Source organism: Crocodylus siamensis, chromosome 3 (genome assembly GCF_052110815.1).
Source record: "Crocodylus siamensis isolate JL-2025a chromosome 3, ASM5211081v1, whole genome shotgun sequence".
Classification (NCBI taxonomy): Eukaryota; Metazoa; Chordata; order Crocodylia; family Crocodylidae; genus Crocodylus; species Crocodylus siamensis.
This window is the reverse complement of record NC_143397.1, coordinates 125,119,080-125,136,655: the sequence shown is the minus strand read 5'-3', so window position 1 is coordinate 125,136,655 and position 17,576 is coordinate 125,119,080. Positions and strand designations below refer to the sequence as shown.

At 42.1% G+C, this 17,576-nt stretch overlaps 1 pseudogene; it reads left to right on the top strand.

Annotated features, from left to right (window-relative positions):
- The first annotated feature begins 14,970 nt into the window (after positions 1 to 14,970).
- Positions 14,971 to 15,663, top strand: LOC149868771 (uncharacterized; annotated as a pseudogene).
- Positions 15,664 to 17,576: the final 1,913 nt, after the last annotated feature.

The window sequence follows — 17,576 nt, the reverse complement described above, 5'->3', positions numbered from 1 at the left end:
GAGATGTCAAATGTATGGTCTGTGAGCCAGATCTGCCTAGTGGAGCTGCTCTATATGGCCTGTCAGACTGCAGGCAGGCTGTGAGGAGTGGCCTGATGCAGAATCCAGGGCCCTCAGGCCCTGGTGGACATGGTGACTGATGGATTTGTTGCCATTCCTGAAGATTCCTTGTGCCCCATTGAAACTGTTTCCTCGTGCCCCATCAAAACTGTTTCCTTGTGCCCCATCGAAGCTGTTTTGATGCTATTTTGATGTTTTGCTGAGGATGGGGAGTCAGCCCATCTAGATCGCATGGGAGGCAGTAGGCTGCTTTTCCATCCCCGGCACTAGATCACACGAGGGGTGGGAGGCAGCCCAGCTGGGCTGCTTCTCCATCCCCTGCCCTAGATCGCATGGGGGATATCAGTCGCCATGTCCACCAAGGCCTGAGGGCCCTAGATTCTATATCAGGCTGCTCCTCACAGCCTGCCTGCAGTCTGACAGGCCATATAGAGCAGCTCCACAGGCCATAAATTTGACATCTCTACTTTAAAGTATAATCATGTTGAAAAATTTCTCAACAATTTCCAAACAAGAATTACTTATCCAAACTAATTATTTGTCTGAAACGAATGGGTGTTTTTGTTTCTCATGGAGTGTTGATCATCTGCTTGCTATGCTAGCTAAGTTTTATTGTTCTACTTTGATTATACACATCTGGAATCAAGTTTCACATGTCTGCTTTGGAACACTGTATTATATTAAAAAAATCCAACAGCAATTTACAAACCATGTATATGTAACCCTAAAACGTGAAAAAAGACACCTGGCTTTGGACGTTTAGGCCATCTGTTCTGCAGTCAAATATGTTGTAAACTCATCACCCATATTTCTTTGCAGTACAATATAGACAGTCCACATAGAGTCCTGAGAGGAGTGAAGTTTAATGAGAACCAATGAATAGAGTGAACCGGAGTATGACAGTTGCATTTGGCAGAAACCTTCCAGGTTTTGACATTTTGACATTTGTTTTAGTTATACATTAGAGCATGAACAAAGTTCTAATGTATGTTATGTTTGTCTAAGATCTAGACTCCGGCTGGGCTGCCTTGCCGCTCTCAGAGTGATCTAGCGTCAGGGATGGGAAAGCAGCCCAGCTGGACTGCCTCCCGCCCCTGGTGTGATCTAGTGCTAGGGATGGGGATTTAGTGCGGGGGATGGGGAGTCAACCCAGCTGGGCTGACTTCCCAACCCCAGCCTATGGTCGAAATGTTTCGACTTTTAAAACTTTTTCACTGGCCTCGTTTTATTTTGAGGCTATTTCAACAGCATTTGTTTCATTCCCATTTTTCTGTTTCGACCTTGAAATTGGTCAAAACAGTGTCGAAATGAAATGGCCAGCGAAATTTTGCACAGCCCAAGTATTGACATGTATTTGAAGTATCATGAACTACACTGGGTCTAAGAGAGCTAAAGGTAAGATTTTGACTTGCCTAGTTTTTGACTTGCCTATTTTAGCATAGATAGACTTTACCTATATAAGAATGACATTTTAATGGCATCTATATACATGAACACACATAAATATAATAGAAGAGGACAAATGTAAGCAATATATGAGCAATTCATTTAATGTAATATCCTTATAAATTCTTTATAATCTTTTATATCTTGTATTTTCTCATCATTTCCAGTACCCATAAAAAGCACAGTAATTGTGAGTTTTAAAGTCTTCATGGACTAAACTATGCCTTCAACATCTCTTGTAAATCATTTCCTCAGTTCTTCTTCGTGCTATCTGTGGTAACTAAATTTGAATTCTATGGTCTCTTAGATGTGTTATAGATTTCTGGTCCTCTGGTTTAGTCAATTCCAGTATAAAGTCAGCAAAATGGTAATGAGGTGTCTGGTATCACTGTCATGTTGTTCTTACTGAGGCATTATTAGGATTAATTTCAAGTTACAGCTGATTTTGCCTCATTAATTAGTTATTTGAACTTGTATGTATTTTAGAATAATTCCAGATTGCCATCTAATGTCAGTGTTGGCAAGATAAAAAGGCTTTCCTTTGCTGAAAATTACAGAAGCTTCCACAATGAAAGATCAAATGAGAATCAGTTAATGATGCAGAAAGCTATGAGACGACTCACCCAAACAAGCAGTATCTCCAATGGTTTTGTACAGAGTCAGTGAATCTCAAAAGTGTGTGAGGTTTAATGACCACTCTTAAATTCAGATCTTTACCTAAACTCTCTATCCTTTAAAAGAGGTCTGTCTGCCCAGTCTTCCATAAGCCCTATAATCTTTTATTTTCGCTTTCCAGAAACGGACAGAGACTGTCCCAGCCCCTTTCCTCAAGTGTCTTGTAATCTAGGGAGTCTTTATCTGAAAGGCTTGATACTTTCTGTTTGGACCTCACTAAAGGAAAAGCCAAAGTTCTTTGGTTTTATGCTTAGATTAAATTGTGCTGACTTGTTACCTTCATAAAAGTTTTTTAGTGAAGTCTGCTCTTTAGTGAAGCTTACTGATGCACTGTGCAGCCCTTTGCATCTCTTGATTTGTGTGGCACTTGAGATAGATGATCAAAGGAAGGTACCAAGAGAGCTGTCTTCAAAATCTTTGGCATCATATCATACTTAGCGATTATTTGCTATTCATTATTTGGAACAGTGCTGTCTGATAGCTCACGGTGATGTACTCTTTGGAAAGCAAAACTTGACAAACTGTTACAGGTCTTCAGATATAGTCAAAAGTTAACGGCAGCAAAATGTACCTTAGGAGCACAAGGAAACACACACACATGCTGTATGGGAAATCAGTTAAAAGCCACTGGTTACATCCAGCAATAAAACTGTCTCACAAGGGAATGTAAAATCAAATTTAAGGCAATTTTCCGTATGCTGACATTTGAAGACAATAATGTCAATAATGCTAAGCCAGTTTCCACCAGTGAATAATCTGGCACATGCTGCAAAGCATTTGATTTAAATGCTTCTTTGTTTCTGATGTAGGATTCCCAAACTATCATCCATCCAAACATGAGCGTATTATGTATAGCTTTTCTTGATTCATAGTTACTTAGACATTACGTTATAGTCTGAGTAGAAGTGATTATGACTGTGGTGAGAAAAGCTTGGCATTGGCTATGGAACATAGATTTTTTTTTTTTACCAATGGTTATTGCAAATGGCTTAAAATGAACAGTCAATAATTCATTCTGTTTTACTTGATATAAAGCAGAGAAACCTTTGAATGGATCTGAACTATGTTAAATTGCGTTCAGAATATTACCTGGATAATACCTGTCTATTAATTTAGATAAACTCAGTAGTATCACCTTGCTGACTTCCTGTTGCATATCTAGAATCTAAGAAGGCTTCATGTCACTGTTCCTCTAGCTGGAAAGCCCTTGGATGGTATGTTTGACTGGTACCAGTGACCTAAATTCACAGTGCACATCCCTCAACAATATAAAGGAACAATAAATAAGACATATTAACATTTCAACTTTACTAGAAAACATTAAATAGCTTTTCCTGTTGCTGGAGTTCTGGCCCCCTCATGAAATCTCTTATTGAATTGGTTTCACAGGTGGAAAGACCATTTCAGTAAATTTATTCAGATTAATCAAAAGTAAAGTTTTATATACAATTTACTGGAACATGGCAAATGTCTTTCTTTGGGAAAATACCCTTCTATTTCCTTTTCATGTGATTCTGATTTGGAACACCATTTTCCCTAATAATCTAAGCTTTCTTCTTTTTCATTACTTGGGTTTCATCATTCAGGTTTCTTTGGTGATCTTCCTCCCTGGTGAGCAGGCTGCTATCACAGAAGGAAATCTCATACCCTTTGGATTTCATAGACACCAATTCTATATGACCAAAGGAAAAAAAATGTTTTTCTCCCAGTGAAGATGCCCAGGTTGCTGCATTGAATGCATCCCCACGTGCAGGGGCGTGCAGTTGCCATAGCAAAAATAGCACCACCGCAAACCTGTGCTGCTGCTTTGTACCTCTGCACTTACCCCTGCATGTGGGCTTGATATGGGCCAAATTGTCCTGGGTGGCCCCAGCAGCCTTACCTGGGGTCCTGGGGGCCTCCTGAGGCAGCAGAAGCACTGGTCCAGCCACTCAGAGCCTAACTGGCAGCCAGAGTGTGGCTCTGGCCGGTCAGGCACCATTTCTGGTAGTGTATGATGCTGCTGTGTATGCTGCACCACTTTTTTCAACAGTGTTTTTTTTTTTACCCTGGGATCTCCTGGTGTCAAAAAAACCCATTAGTGAATTGATGCACCTGTACTAAGTGTGGTTTGAGGCACCTCCAACTGCTTTGAGGCTCCGCAAACCACACATGCACACTTGTCTGGATGCTCCCAATTAGGTCTGCTAAGTCTTTTGATGCCTCCTGTAATCCAGCTTCCCATCATAATAGATTTGGCAGGGGTTAATGGGGCTCAGCATTTTTTTCCTATGGCAGTACTATACGACAAGACGAATGAGAGTTACCCGAGTTCAGAAATGTGCTTTTATTGTCCTGTCCCTTGACCAATTCATGTTTATAGATAACCTTGCTGAATGCACCCTTTTTATTCCTCTTGGAGCAATTCTAGCTAGTTGAAGGAGCTTTGTCCCCATAAGCTGTGCAGATAATTGACACACACAACATTAGAGTTTCAGGAAGTCCCTCTGGCTACTCAAGCACTTGTTTGCAGTTTTTGGCAGGGAAGTAACCACCTACAAGAGCAATGTCTGTGTTCAGTCCTAAGACAAACTGCCTTATGTTGAACACAGAAAGAAAAGCAATGACTCCTCTGTAGGAAGTGTTATATCCAGAAGCCACATTTTCCAGTGGCTTCATCAATCCCTGTCTTAGGCCATGCAAAATAGGAGATCTTAGATCTAGTCAACAACATCATTACAACTGGCATTAACAGTTTCTGAGGCTGCTCGTTGTGGTTGTTGTATTGTTTGATACTGTCCTCTGGAGTAGGCATGAACCTTTCTTTTGATCACTGCCAAGTCCATTTTAATTGTACTACTGCTGTTCACACTGCTGGGCCTGAGCAGGCCAAAGAAAGCTGGTCACTGCTGTGCCTGGGGACAATTAGTGCTGTTGGGGCTGGTGGGTTAAATCTCCCTCCTGCCTCTTCCATCTAGAAGCAGACATGTCACATCTTCCTTCTTTCAACGCCTAGTGATAAAGTGACAGCTCTGTCTCATTAAGGGAGAGGGGGGCAGGGAGGCAAGGGAGGTGGAATTGGCTCCTTTAGATATTGCTAATTAGAAGAAACCCTGCCTGTTGCCAAATGTTGTTTTTTGGGGAGGTCTTTAAAATACTGCTTTTATCTATCACAAAATTCAAAGGAGAAAGGAATGGCCCAGGAACATGTTGAAACTAACTTGGATCTAGGGGAATGCATAGCATGATTTTACTTTATTGGAGGGTTCTGGGTTTTTTTAATCCCATTTCCTCATTTTAAGATGGAGCTCCTAGCAGGAGCCGAACATTTTAAAAACAAATTATTGCTGCCAACAGGCACCTCCTTTTATTTATTCAGTGCTAGATGCTTTTTATCCCTCATCTCATGCAGGAAGAAGCTTTTGTTGAGGTAGCATTTTCTGTTGTTGTGTTATTGCATGGGAAATGCTATATCCTGCATGGTGGATTTTCCTCACCTATTTCCTTTGTGTTCAGAATATTCTTCACAGTTAAGAAAAGAAGGGAGGTGGCTATAATGAGTTTAGAGGTTGCTGGCAAGTCTTGCCATTCCCTGGTTTCTCTCTCTGTTGTTCTTCGCTTTTTTCTTATTATCCTTGCCTGTTTGCTCCATTTTCTCCCCTCTGTCAGTTTTCTTCCTGTTCTTCTTCCTTCCTTTACCATTTATTGGGCCTTCCTCCTTGACTGATTCTCCATCCCTTTCCCATCATCACTGGTACCTCCCTAAACAGTTTTTCTCCTTCTCCATCTTCTATCTTCCTGATGCCCTTGCCTTTGTCTCCCTTGTATCCTTCTCTTACCCCATTCTCTGTGCTTTGTCTCAACCTCAAGCCTCATTCTTCCTGCTTTGTGGGAGTTCTTTATATACAAGTTGCTCATGACCTTTCAGAAGTGGGATTCACTGGTTGCCACCTCTTCTTGACATTTAGGAAAGTACTGGATGCTCCAACACATCCCCATCTACCCCAGAAGCACATAAGCCTGGTAGCTACCTGGCTTTGATTCTGTTCAGAGTAGCCTCTTGTGGACCCACTGGAGAATCATCTGCTGTTCAGAGAAGCATGTCCTCCAATGCAAGCAGATCCTTTTGGTCCTTCAGTCATCCCTGCTTTACACACCTTGGATGTGCCTGATAGTGTGTGACATACATCACTAGGCAGTAGAACAAGCAGAGGGAGATAGTTGGTGAAGAGACACATCGTACCCATAGATAGGAACAGATATGGCAACCCTATATGCAATTAAACACATCTATTTCTGCTTTTCTCCCTCGGGGAAAGGAAGGAACTCTGTTTTCTTTTGCTTCAACTTATTTTACTCGCTGTTTTAGAGCCACTTGAGAGCAAATGAGCACATTAAACACACAATAAGGGCCAAACCTTTCCAATGCAGCAAATCAACTAATGCCCTGGAACCTTGCTGCAATAGCAATTAATTTGCAGCAATCATCCAGAATTCCCATTTTCCTGGAGGCCTGGAGGAAATAAGAACCCTCTGAAAGGTAATGTGCCTGCAAGATGCATGAGTTTTATTTCAAAAGCTGTTTGAAAACCTAAGAAATCCCAGAATCATGTTGGGGGGAGAGGGTAGGGGGAGGAAGCATAAACCTGCTTGTCAGCACAAATCCCATCAGTTTGCAGCTTGATTTTTTTTCCTGTTAACTCGGGTGCAAAGGTGTTCAGAAGGCATATACGCTTTTGTTTTCCACAGCATTCTCACCTGCTGCCTGCCCCTGTCCTAAGCTGCATAAAGCGTTTGAATGACATGAAGTAATTATAGCAAGCCTTATCAGCAGATTTTAAGTCCACTGGGCTTTTGAAGATCAAAGGACTGTCACAGATATGATCAGTTCCATTTATCACATTATCAACTTCTCCATTTTCACCTTGTACTTCTGAATGATTGTGAATTCCAGCCACTATCACTCTAGCCATGGCACTTCTGATTTTTATTTCTTACTTTTTAGACACCCAGCTGCCTCACTTTTATCTGTTCAATAATGAAACTCTGGTTGACATGTCGTTACAATAGAGTGAAGCTTGAATCTGTGTCTGAGGTCTTGAAAAGCTGATTGGCTGCTTAAGTCTATTGGTAGATTTAAGCTGGATCTGCAACATTTGAAAATGAAATCTTTCTCATAACCATGTTCCCACAAGTCCTTTCCATATTTCTTTTTATCCGAGGCCGGAAAAGGTATGTTTGTCAGCCCCTCAGCGATTTTATAACGATAAGCAAATACTAATTTGAGTTTTTACTGAAGCGCCTATTCCTCCCCTGCCCCTCCAAAAGTGTTAATACTGCTATGTTTAACCTCAGCATTTCAATCACAATATAGAGGTGCTGCTGGGATGAAGGATAACTTAATGGGATTAATGCAAATGAGAGCTGGCTCAGCCACATTTTGAATGTGCTCTGCGTGGAATACGCTCTTTGCCCTATGTGAGGCAAATGTTAATCAAATTTTGAGTAAGTGGATTTTCCCTTTACCCTGAGTCTGGCTTTTATGGCTAAAGGAACAGTAATTTCTGCAGGGAGGGAAGTTGCGTCCTGCAATTGTGCTGAATGCATATCACAACCTGGGGTGGTTAGGGGGAAAGTCCTCATGTCTGAGCACTTTGTATATGTAAACAAAACATGGGTTTACTTTGGCAGCAGCATAAAATATCCATTTTCCTAGGTAAATGAGCCATAGTAAAGGAATTGGTTATTGCATTTTGCATCCACAGGTGACAACTGTGACACACTGTGCACACCCAGTCATTTGGGTTTGGACCAGTTTGCCAGTCCCCTGCTGTATCATTGTTCTTCATACACTACGTTTGTTGTGCTGTCTCTACAGATGAATGAACTCCACACAGATACAGAACTGACCACTCATTTTTCACCATCACTTTTGTTTATTTTGCAATCTCCCTTAATATAGTGAAACGGGAACGTTGGAGATGCTGTTAATACTGACTTAATGCTAACTCAATAAACGGGTGAGCTGAGAGGACTGATTTAGGGAATGCCTGTCAATTGCTTTGAATTTGTAATGTGCAGGACAAGTGGCCAGCATTACCCATGTTATATTGGCAGTAACCCATAAATCTGGCTTGCAGAGACTCATTACATAAACACTGCCACAAACTAGTGAGAAGATGTATTTGCACAGGATGTATACCTGTAGGGGTCCTAAAGAGGTTAGTGATTTGGCTAGGGCTATGATGTTACTGCAAAAGTCAAGATAAGAACTCAGGAGCTCCTGACTGCCAGCTACTATTCTTCACTTTTCAGTGTAAAATGTGTGTATGATGTGATACCTGGTTCAGATGTACGCCTACTGGCTCTTCCTTTTCTAGAGGTTTTCAGTGTATTTGAAAAAAAAATGGCTCAAATGTGAATTATTTTAACACCTAAGCTTCCCTTCTTAGAGATATAGAAAGTTGTTTAAAATGCAGTGGATGGGATCTACCATAGTTATTTTGTGGCTAGGAATATGCATTTGGTATAGGGGAGGCAGAAGAGTCCCAGGGACACAGGTAGATTTTTGTTCATGTGAGCAAAATCTTGAGAGAGCCTCTGTGTGTGTGTGTAAGGGCTCTCCAGGGGAAGGGTACGCTGCTACAAAGGTGTGTTTTCTGATGGTGGTGCCCTGCAAAGGGAGCATCCTGCTATAGCGGGCAGGCCCCGAGAAGGGAGGGGGCATTCAACAACCCCCTGAGCAAATGAAAGCCCAGGAAATCCTACTGATTAGAACAATGAATTTGTGATATCATTATACACCATTTAATTCATTCCTTAAGGAAATAAGTACTGCAGGCCAATAAAAGATTTGTCTGTCTTGTCAGCCTTTTCACTCCTGAATGTAACAGATAAACTGGGGGCACACACAAGCATGGAATAATGTTTCCCTATTCAAAATAATGAACTGAAAGCAATCTTTTCAATGTGAACTCATATCTGCTCTGAAATGGATTGCAGCTTGGCTTCTTGAGCACTCAGATTCACATGGGGAAGATTATATGCACCATGCCTATTTTTTTGCCCAACATGGGGTTAAAATAATGGCAGCTAATTTGGTTGAAAAACACACTGACAACAAAACAATCAAATAAGACAAAGTCTTCTGTGATGTTAAATCCTGAACCACAAAAACCTGCTCCAAATTTCTAGACTTAAGAGGCTTATTTGGAGCCATCTGCAAGAATATCTAAGTGATGTCCCCAGCTATTATTTAATTGCTCCAGTCTAATGCTATTACCCAGATAGGAGGGTTCAGACTTTTTAATTAAAAAACATTATATTTTTATTTAACAACATATGGCCATTCTGCTTGCCAAAGAAATGCTCTAGGGATGCATCAAAACTGCAAAGCCCAAGAGCAAAAGCCATAATTTAGTTTTAAAACAGAAAATTTAGAGTTGATTAATTCAACTGTTTCCACTAAATAATAGCTTCCTGCAGCTTCCACAGATCCCTTCAGATGCTCTCTCCTCAGCCCTGATTCTGCATCGGAATGTAAAATAGGCATGCTTTGTTTCTGCAGATTCAGTGTCAGTTGTCCAGTCTGGGATTTGAAGAGAAGCAGCAGCACCCTAGAAACAGTGTGATGATCCTGCCTCTGACTTCTGCCAGCCATCAAGAGGCATCCCGTTAACTCATTCCCTGCTGATATATTTGGCCTAAAATACTTCACATTTTTTTATACAAGTTTTTTGTTGTTTGCATATTGGCATCAGTAGTAAGGATTCCAGAATCATAATCCGGTTTCAACAGAGGCAGCATAATGCATTTGGGGGGAGTGAGGAAAGGAAAGCTAGCCATATTTTAGCACTGTTAACATCATTCTCAACTTTGCTCACTGCACGGGGACATGCCTTCTCTGAATAAAAAGACATATCTCTGAGTGCACTGATTATGACTACCTGGCGCATGGTGCAGACTCCTATTTTCAAGGTGCGTTTCCAGGAAATGGTATGCTGCATAGCTAATGAGTAAGCAGCTGGCAGAACTTTCTACACGGCCTCTCTGAGGAGTGATAGAGCACAGGAGTTTTCAAAGAAACAGTGACAGCAAGCAGCCATAAGGACTGCAATAAAAGAAAAAAAGGGTCACCTGGGCTGCAAATTTGAACACAACTTGGCTCAGTCGATGTATTTTAATGTTGCCTTAGCTTTCAAGCAGAGCTCTGTGGACTAAAAGGTGGTACTGAAGTTAAAGAGCTTACAAAATAGAACAAGGACCCCTAATACAGCAGTAGCAAGTTACTTCTTTAATTTAAAAAATCATAACAAAAAAGGTTTTTGTTTTCACTGGAGAGCACAAAGGCTTAGGAATTAAATGAATACTATTACTCACTGTCCACTAAGCAATCAGAACCTCCACCACCATTATTACATTTTTGGCATGTACCCCTTTGTAAATCTCTGCATACCTTCTGGGCGGGGTGGGGGAAGGGAGGTTATGCATACACCAGGTTGAAAACCACTGATCTAGACAAACACTGCTCTTTTCAAATGAAAAATATTCAAATAAATATTAAACAGGAAAAATTAGCTTTCATATACTTAATTTTAGACTCACAGGGTGCATCTACGTGAGATGCTACTGCTCATTCATTACTACATAGTTACTTAGCACTTTTATTAACAAGTACTAAATAAATGCACAGTAACTGGAGTTACTGCACGGTAGCACCAGCAAATGTCTTTTAGGTGATGCTACTGCCCAGTAGCATAATAATATGGTGCAATAGCGTATTAGCACTCTGTGCTGTGACATGCTACTGCTCAGTATTTTTCAACTACAGTACAGTTGGCATCTCAAGTAGACATGCCCACTGTTGGGAAAGCTATTTACCAAGTAGTGAGTTACTGTGTATGTTGTACAGACTGTGAGACATCTAGAAAAATATGGCAGCCATTATGTGCTTATCTAATTTGCATAATGTATGCACAGAGTTGGATAATTCTTGAATATATATTTACTGGAAGAAGAGAAGTTGGTACAAATACCAGGTATGTGCCCTGCTACTGTATTCTGAAAAGTTTGTTTGGACCAGAAAAGCAGCCTTCTTTAATAGCAAGTAGGAACAAGGAAAGGGAAGAAGTGAATACCACTAACTCTTGGGTTCAAACAGATCACAGCTGTGCCACTAATTTTCTGTATGTGTCCCTGGGTAGGTTTCTTGTGGACTAATTCTCAAAACTGCATGTGAAAAAATGAGGCTTATAAAAGGCATAATTGTGAAACTAATGTGCAATTATTATAGCTATGCCTAGACATAGAAATTTGCATGTACAAATGACAGCTAAAGCGATATGCATGGCAAATGCCCAACCGCATGGCCAAAAATGCTAATTGTTTAAATTAACGGTGCAAATCAGGGTAATGATAGAAATGATTCCTGTTGGCCTCAGTAAGCTTTGGACCATGCCCTGCATGTTCAGGCTTTTCAGTATTGGGGCCTTAATGATTCTGTGCTTCAATGTACACCTCTGTAGTATTGGGTTGATGATATTTTTTCTTAGGAATATGCAAGGGTGGAATTCTTAATGGTTAAAATATTGTCATTAACATTAATTTTTATTTGGAAGGCCATCATAAAAATAGCAGGGTTGGACTTTTGTTTAGAGGATCGAATTGGATGGATTGGACATCAAGGTATGAAGAAGAAAGAAAGAAAATTCCCTTATTTTAACACATCATTCTTCCAGTGAAAGTGCAGTAAGAGTGATTTGTTATTTTGCCTCAACTATCAGCAAAGCAGAAGGGCAATAGCAGGCATCTTTCCTCTTCAGGTAGTCTGCAGTGTTACTAACCCTTTTCATCAGAGGACTTGCTTAATGAGTATAATTAAATCAAATTTCAGACATCATTTTCTCCTAATTGAGATTATCCTTGCAAATGAATAACGTGTTCACACATTTACCATATAGTCCCTTTGTTACCTATTTATTTGTCCTGAGCTTATTAACACCTTGTAAACTCAGGCTGATATTTTATATAAAGATTTAAGTGAAAAACTAGGAGATAGCCTATATCAAATGACATATAGCATGACTTTCAGCTCCGCTAAGGCATCTACAATGATAAATGCTGAAGTGTGGCATAGCATTCAAGACTACCGTATTATTTATTTTTCCACCAAACCAAAGTATTGACATCTGAGCAACAGACCATGGGCAGTAGCAGGCATTGCATCATTCCCTCTGTAATAATCCATGAGGAAAAGTTATTTGGTTTCTGCAGGCTTCAGTCACTGAGTTAAGCTAAGTTATAGTGCACTATTTATCTTTTCTCACTAATTGGGGACTCCAGTTGATGACCCAGGAGGCTCTTTCCAGTCCTCTGTTCCTAATTAGGGTGACTTAGCTCCATACTTTACTTACCCAGAGAATGGTACAGTATTGGCTTAAATCCATAGGAAGTAATTTCTATTCCTGTTTTCCTTGTTAAACATAAACAAATATGTTTTTGTATATATTATTAATGAATGTTGTCAAAACTAGGTGGTGAAATCCTAATCTTATCAAAATCAATGAAAAAACACTATTGAATTCACTGGGGCCAGAATTCACCCAAAGTATGTATGGTGTGGTTAGCTGAGTTAACACTGTGGGAATGATTTGATATTGGGAATATGCTGACTCTTGAGTACTTAAGTTTTCAAAGTAAATGGTGCATTAAAATTAGTTTTCTTAATATATGACTATTTTAAGATACTAGAACTCTGAGTTTTCACTTGAAAAGAGATGATTTCTAAAGAGTTTTTGTTTGTTTTGGTACCTTGTCCCTTTAATGGATAGAATGAAACTGTTCTTTATTCAAAAACGGCCATTTTGTTTATTTTTAAAGTTGGTTTCCTGCCTTTTGATCACTCCTGACTGCAGACACACAAAACTTGAGATGGGAATTTGCATGAGGGAAGGCATTTCATAGAGAGCAATGAAAGAAGTTGGCTGTTTGGTCTGAGCAATCACTGAGAGTGAATTTCATAAATGAGCCATAAAACTTTTATGAATTGGTCCCTTTGTGTTTAAGTAAAGTGATGGCCTGGTAGGCCATTTATGCAATTACTTATAGTATTGCCAATCTCTTTTGCTGCCTTTGGCTTTTTTTTTTTTTTTTTTTTGCAATAGTGTTTTCTCAATTTCTCATTTCTTTCCTAGGTCATTTCTCCATTATGAAAACTTAATGGAACTGACTCTGCATAAAACTTAGAGTTTCGCCCTATTTATAAGCTAATGTGCATTTTCAATATACTTGGTTGCATAAATGTATAGTTTTTAGGCCCACAAATGGGGCAGAACATCTGACTGTCTAGCCATTAAGTGTCTCCTGAAAATAGCAACTTTAGCCTAAACTGACTGATGTCTCAGAAACATTTGAAGTTCAGTGGCTGGATTTCTGAGAGAAGCTCTTTTCCTTGGACAGAAATTAGTAACTAAAAAAATCTGAAACAAATTCTTATTGTTCTGCCAATAGAATTGTAATGTTAAATACTTCCAATCTAACTTGGAGGTACTTTAAAGGACATCCAAAAATGTCTCTTGATATGTAGGGGAAGATGACAGTGTTAGAGACAGCATTGAAGATGAGTAGAATGGGAATGTCCTTATAGTAATTATTTTTTAAAATGTATTTACAGATTTCCATTCTTCCTGGCAGAATCCATATTTACATTAGGTTCATGCACTGCTCAATTAATGGAATCGTCAATAACAAGTCAATGGAGTAGTTAGTGTATAAAATTAAACACGTGTGTAACTCTGCAGGATCAAAGCCTACACTTAGGTAGTGCCTAACACAATGGGCTGCAGTCCTAACCAGGTCTGGCCCTACTGTATTATACATATTAAACATAATAATTAGAGATTATACCTAACATTTCATTTTCAAAAGTGTTTATTCATTTGAGGCTTTTCCATGCTTGATTGATTTTTGACATACCCCAAAACTGGGCATGTGACACTTTCTAAAATTAGGTTACTGTTGTTTGCACTGGTTTTATGACCCAGATACCTTGTTTCAGGCAGGCCCCAAACTCTCAACATCTCCACTTGATACTAGGTTATTTTTATTGATATACAATGAAAGAAGATAAGAATAATGCAAACAGTTCTATATCTACCAGTCCTAGAGCTGTCACAGACAAGATACATCTGGACACTACACAAACTTCACAGTGAGGTTCTTTATTGAATGTCAGATGTCAGCTGCTTGGAGGTTGAAAGCCAAGGCCCACTCCTTCTCCCTCTCCCTCTCCCTCCAGTGGGATGGGTGAGATGGGTCTGTGGTGTGCCCTCTATCCATTGTGGCTTTATGTTCCCCTCTTGGGGACCTTTTGCTGCTCTGAAATCTCTCCTTTTGTATTATTTCTCTCCTCTGATGACTCTTAATCTCTGGGTACTGTTGACTGGTTTGCCTGTGGCCATAATATTGTCTACGTTCTGCTTGGTCAGCATATTCTTTGTTTCCCAAACCCATCACATGCATACATTTTAATTTGGTTACTTACCAGGCCTGCTAATTTGGTCTGTTTACCAACACAAGAAATCCTAAAGGCTCTGCAGTTGTGCATTATGACCTGGTGCCAATGATGCAGAGTCCCTTGTCTATGTTATGGAGTAGTGTGGTACATGTCTTCAGTTTCTCAGCTTGTGTGAGTGATGGCTTCAGACACAGCGAGCCTGGAAGGAAACTTAGTCACAAACAAGCATTTAGAAACTAATTTACCTTTGCCATTCCTCGCTTCTTGGCCTCTTGAAGGCTCAGATCAACCACTTCATGCCCAGCAGGAGCTTCACGCGCTTCGCGGACTGGCACTTCCTCCACCGCGCCTGCCTCAACTGCCTGCCTCTGAACGGGGCTGTGCGCTTCGGCCACTGGGACAAGAGGTGCCGATGGTGCGGCTACACGGCGGAGACCCTCCCCCACATGCTGTGTGGCTGCAAGCCACATGCCAGAGCCTGGCAGCTCTGCCACAACACTGTCCAGGACCGCCTGGTGCGGGCCATCCCTGCCGGGGTGGAGGAGATCTCTGTGAACTGCACCGTCCCAGGCTGCGAGAGCCAGCTGCTCCCTGACATTGTCATCATGGACCACGAGGCCAAGAAGATCGTGATCTTGGACGTCACCATCCCCTTTGAGAACCGGCGCCAAGCCTTCACCGATGCCCGGGCTCACAAGCAGGAGAAGTAAGCCCCACTGGCCGACACCCTGAGGGGCTGCGGCTATGATGTGATGGTGGACGCGCTCATTGTGGGGACGCTCGGAGCCTGGGACCCCAGCAACGAGAGCGTCCTCTGCGCCTGCCGTGTTTCCCACCACTACGCCAAGCTGATGCGCTGCCTCATGGTGTCCGACACCATCCGCTGGTCCTGCGATATCTACGTGGAGCACATCATGGGCCACCGCCAGTACACCAACCCCTCCAGACAAGCCGCCGCTGGACCGGACCCGGAGGACACTGCCGCCTGAACCGCCCTCCTGCTTCACTTTGCGTCAAGAGGATTTCACTGCCATGGACGACCCCGCCCCACCCGAAGAGGACCCCCGTGATCGGACTTTATGGACTGAGATGCTTTCTCCAAGCCACTTCCTCCAACATTGCAGACCACTGTAATGGGTATTTGTGTATCTATCTCCTTTCCCTTTCAGCGTCGCGACCCCCCCCCCCCCCCTTCTCCCTTCCCACATCCTCCCACCCCCGGGCTTAGTTGGCTAACATTGTATCATTTGTAACCTAGTCGCGTTCCCCTCCCCTCCCCCATCCCTCGATTGTTAGTCCCTCGCTCGGGCGCTTTGTATTTCCATCTCAGCTTTGTCATCTTTTTTTTTCTGGATTCCCCATCCAAAACATCTACTAATAAAAGTCAATCTACTTTACCTACATGCCAATTCTCAAAAGCAAACCTCTAAATATCATTTTCTATCCATCTGCTAGAAAATGGTATTTCTGTTTGGGGCATTCAAAAATGACAGCACCCAAATCATCAGTCACTTTTGAAAGCTTAGGTCATGCTGGATGGGGAGAAGACCCTGGTGGGGGGAGGGTTGTACTGTGACTTTTAGATGGGCAACACAAAATATTCAGCTTTCAGTTAGCTATATATTCCCCATTTCTCCAGATCTGGGCTAGGGACAGGGCTGGTGCAGTCTCTGGAGTAACCTAGATATCCCTGCAATATTCCTTCCTTATTATAAAAACTGTATGTATACATTCTCAAAGGAAGCCACCATTTCAATAAATTCCCAGTTTTACAGATTCAATAAGGTATCTCACATTTTTGTGTGTTGGAAGTATATCCTCTGTAGGGTACGTAGCATAGTCCAGGGTCATTTGACTTTATACCAAGGTGAATATGGAGCAGTCACACAACATACCATCTAAGGGTAAAGTTACCTCTCACAAAACAAAAAGTGACACCAGTGAATCTGGCATTTGTTCTCATTCTTAATCAGTTTCATCTATGCAAACTGGCTCCCTGTCCACTGGTGACCAGGCAGTATAATAATGTCTAGTACAGACAGATTGGGAGAGGTAGTCATTAGGGCTGTGCAAAGCTTTGGGTGCTAATTTGATTTGGCCTGGTTCGGTGGCTGAATCTCTGAATCTAAACTGAATCAGGGGACCAATTAAAAGGTCTGAATCTATTCAAAGCTCTCCAAATCAATTTGGAAAAGATTCAGAGAGCTTCAGTGATTCAGGCAGTCCCTGTTCGCTGCAGCAGGGAGCTGGATTGGGAATCCATGCTGGTAAGTAGGGGGTGGGGGAGGGGGGACTGGAGGGGGGGGAAGGGACTATGGGGAGACCCCTTCCAGGCCCCAATCCCTGCCTGCTCACCCATCCCCACTGAGTTCCCCCCAATCCCTGCCCACTCCCCCAGCCCCCACCAGGACTGACCTGCCCGGCCCCAGCTCCTGGTTGTTTAAAAAAAGCCCATATGCACCAGGTGCTGCCAGGCAGGGGGGCAATCCCTGCTGCCTCCCATTGCCCCATGCTGTATGGGGGGCTCTGTTATTGGCTTTCTAACCCCCCACCCACTCTCCCAGCCCCCCCTATGGCTGCTCACCCACCCCAGTTCCCAGCCCTTTAAAAAAACAACACCCTGCACTCACCAGCTACTGCAGCAGCTTCAGAGCTTCTGGGAGCTCATTGGAGAACCCCCCCCCATGCAGTGCAGGGCAGTGGGGGGCAGCAGGGATTGCCCCCCCTGCAGGGAAGAAGCTGGTGAGTTGCGGGTTTTATTTTTCAAAGAGCTGGGAGCTGAGGCCGGGTGGGGCAACCATTGAGAATGGGCGGGGGATGGGGCCTGTGTGATTTGGAGATTTGGCTGATTCAGCAGCAGCCAAATCTCTGAATCATATTCAGCTGAATTGATTCAGGACAG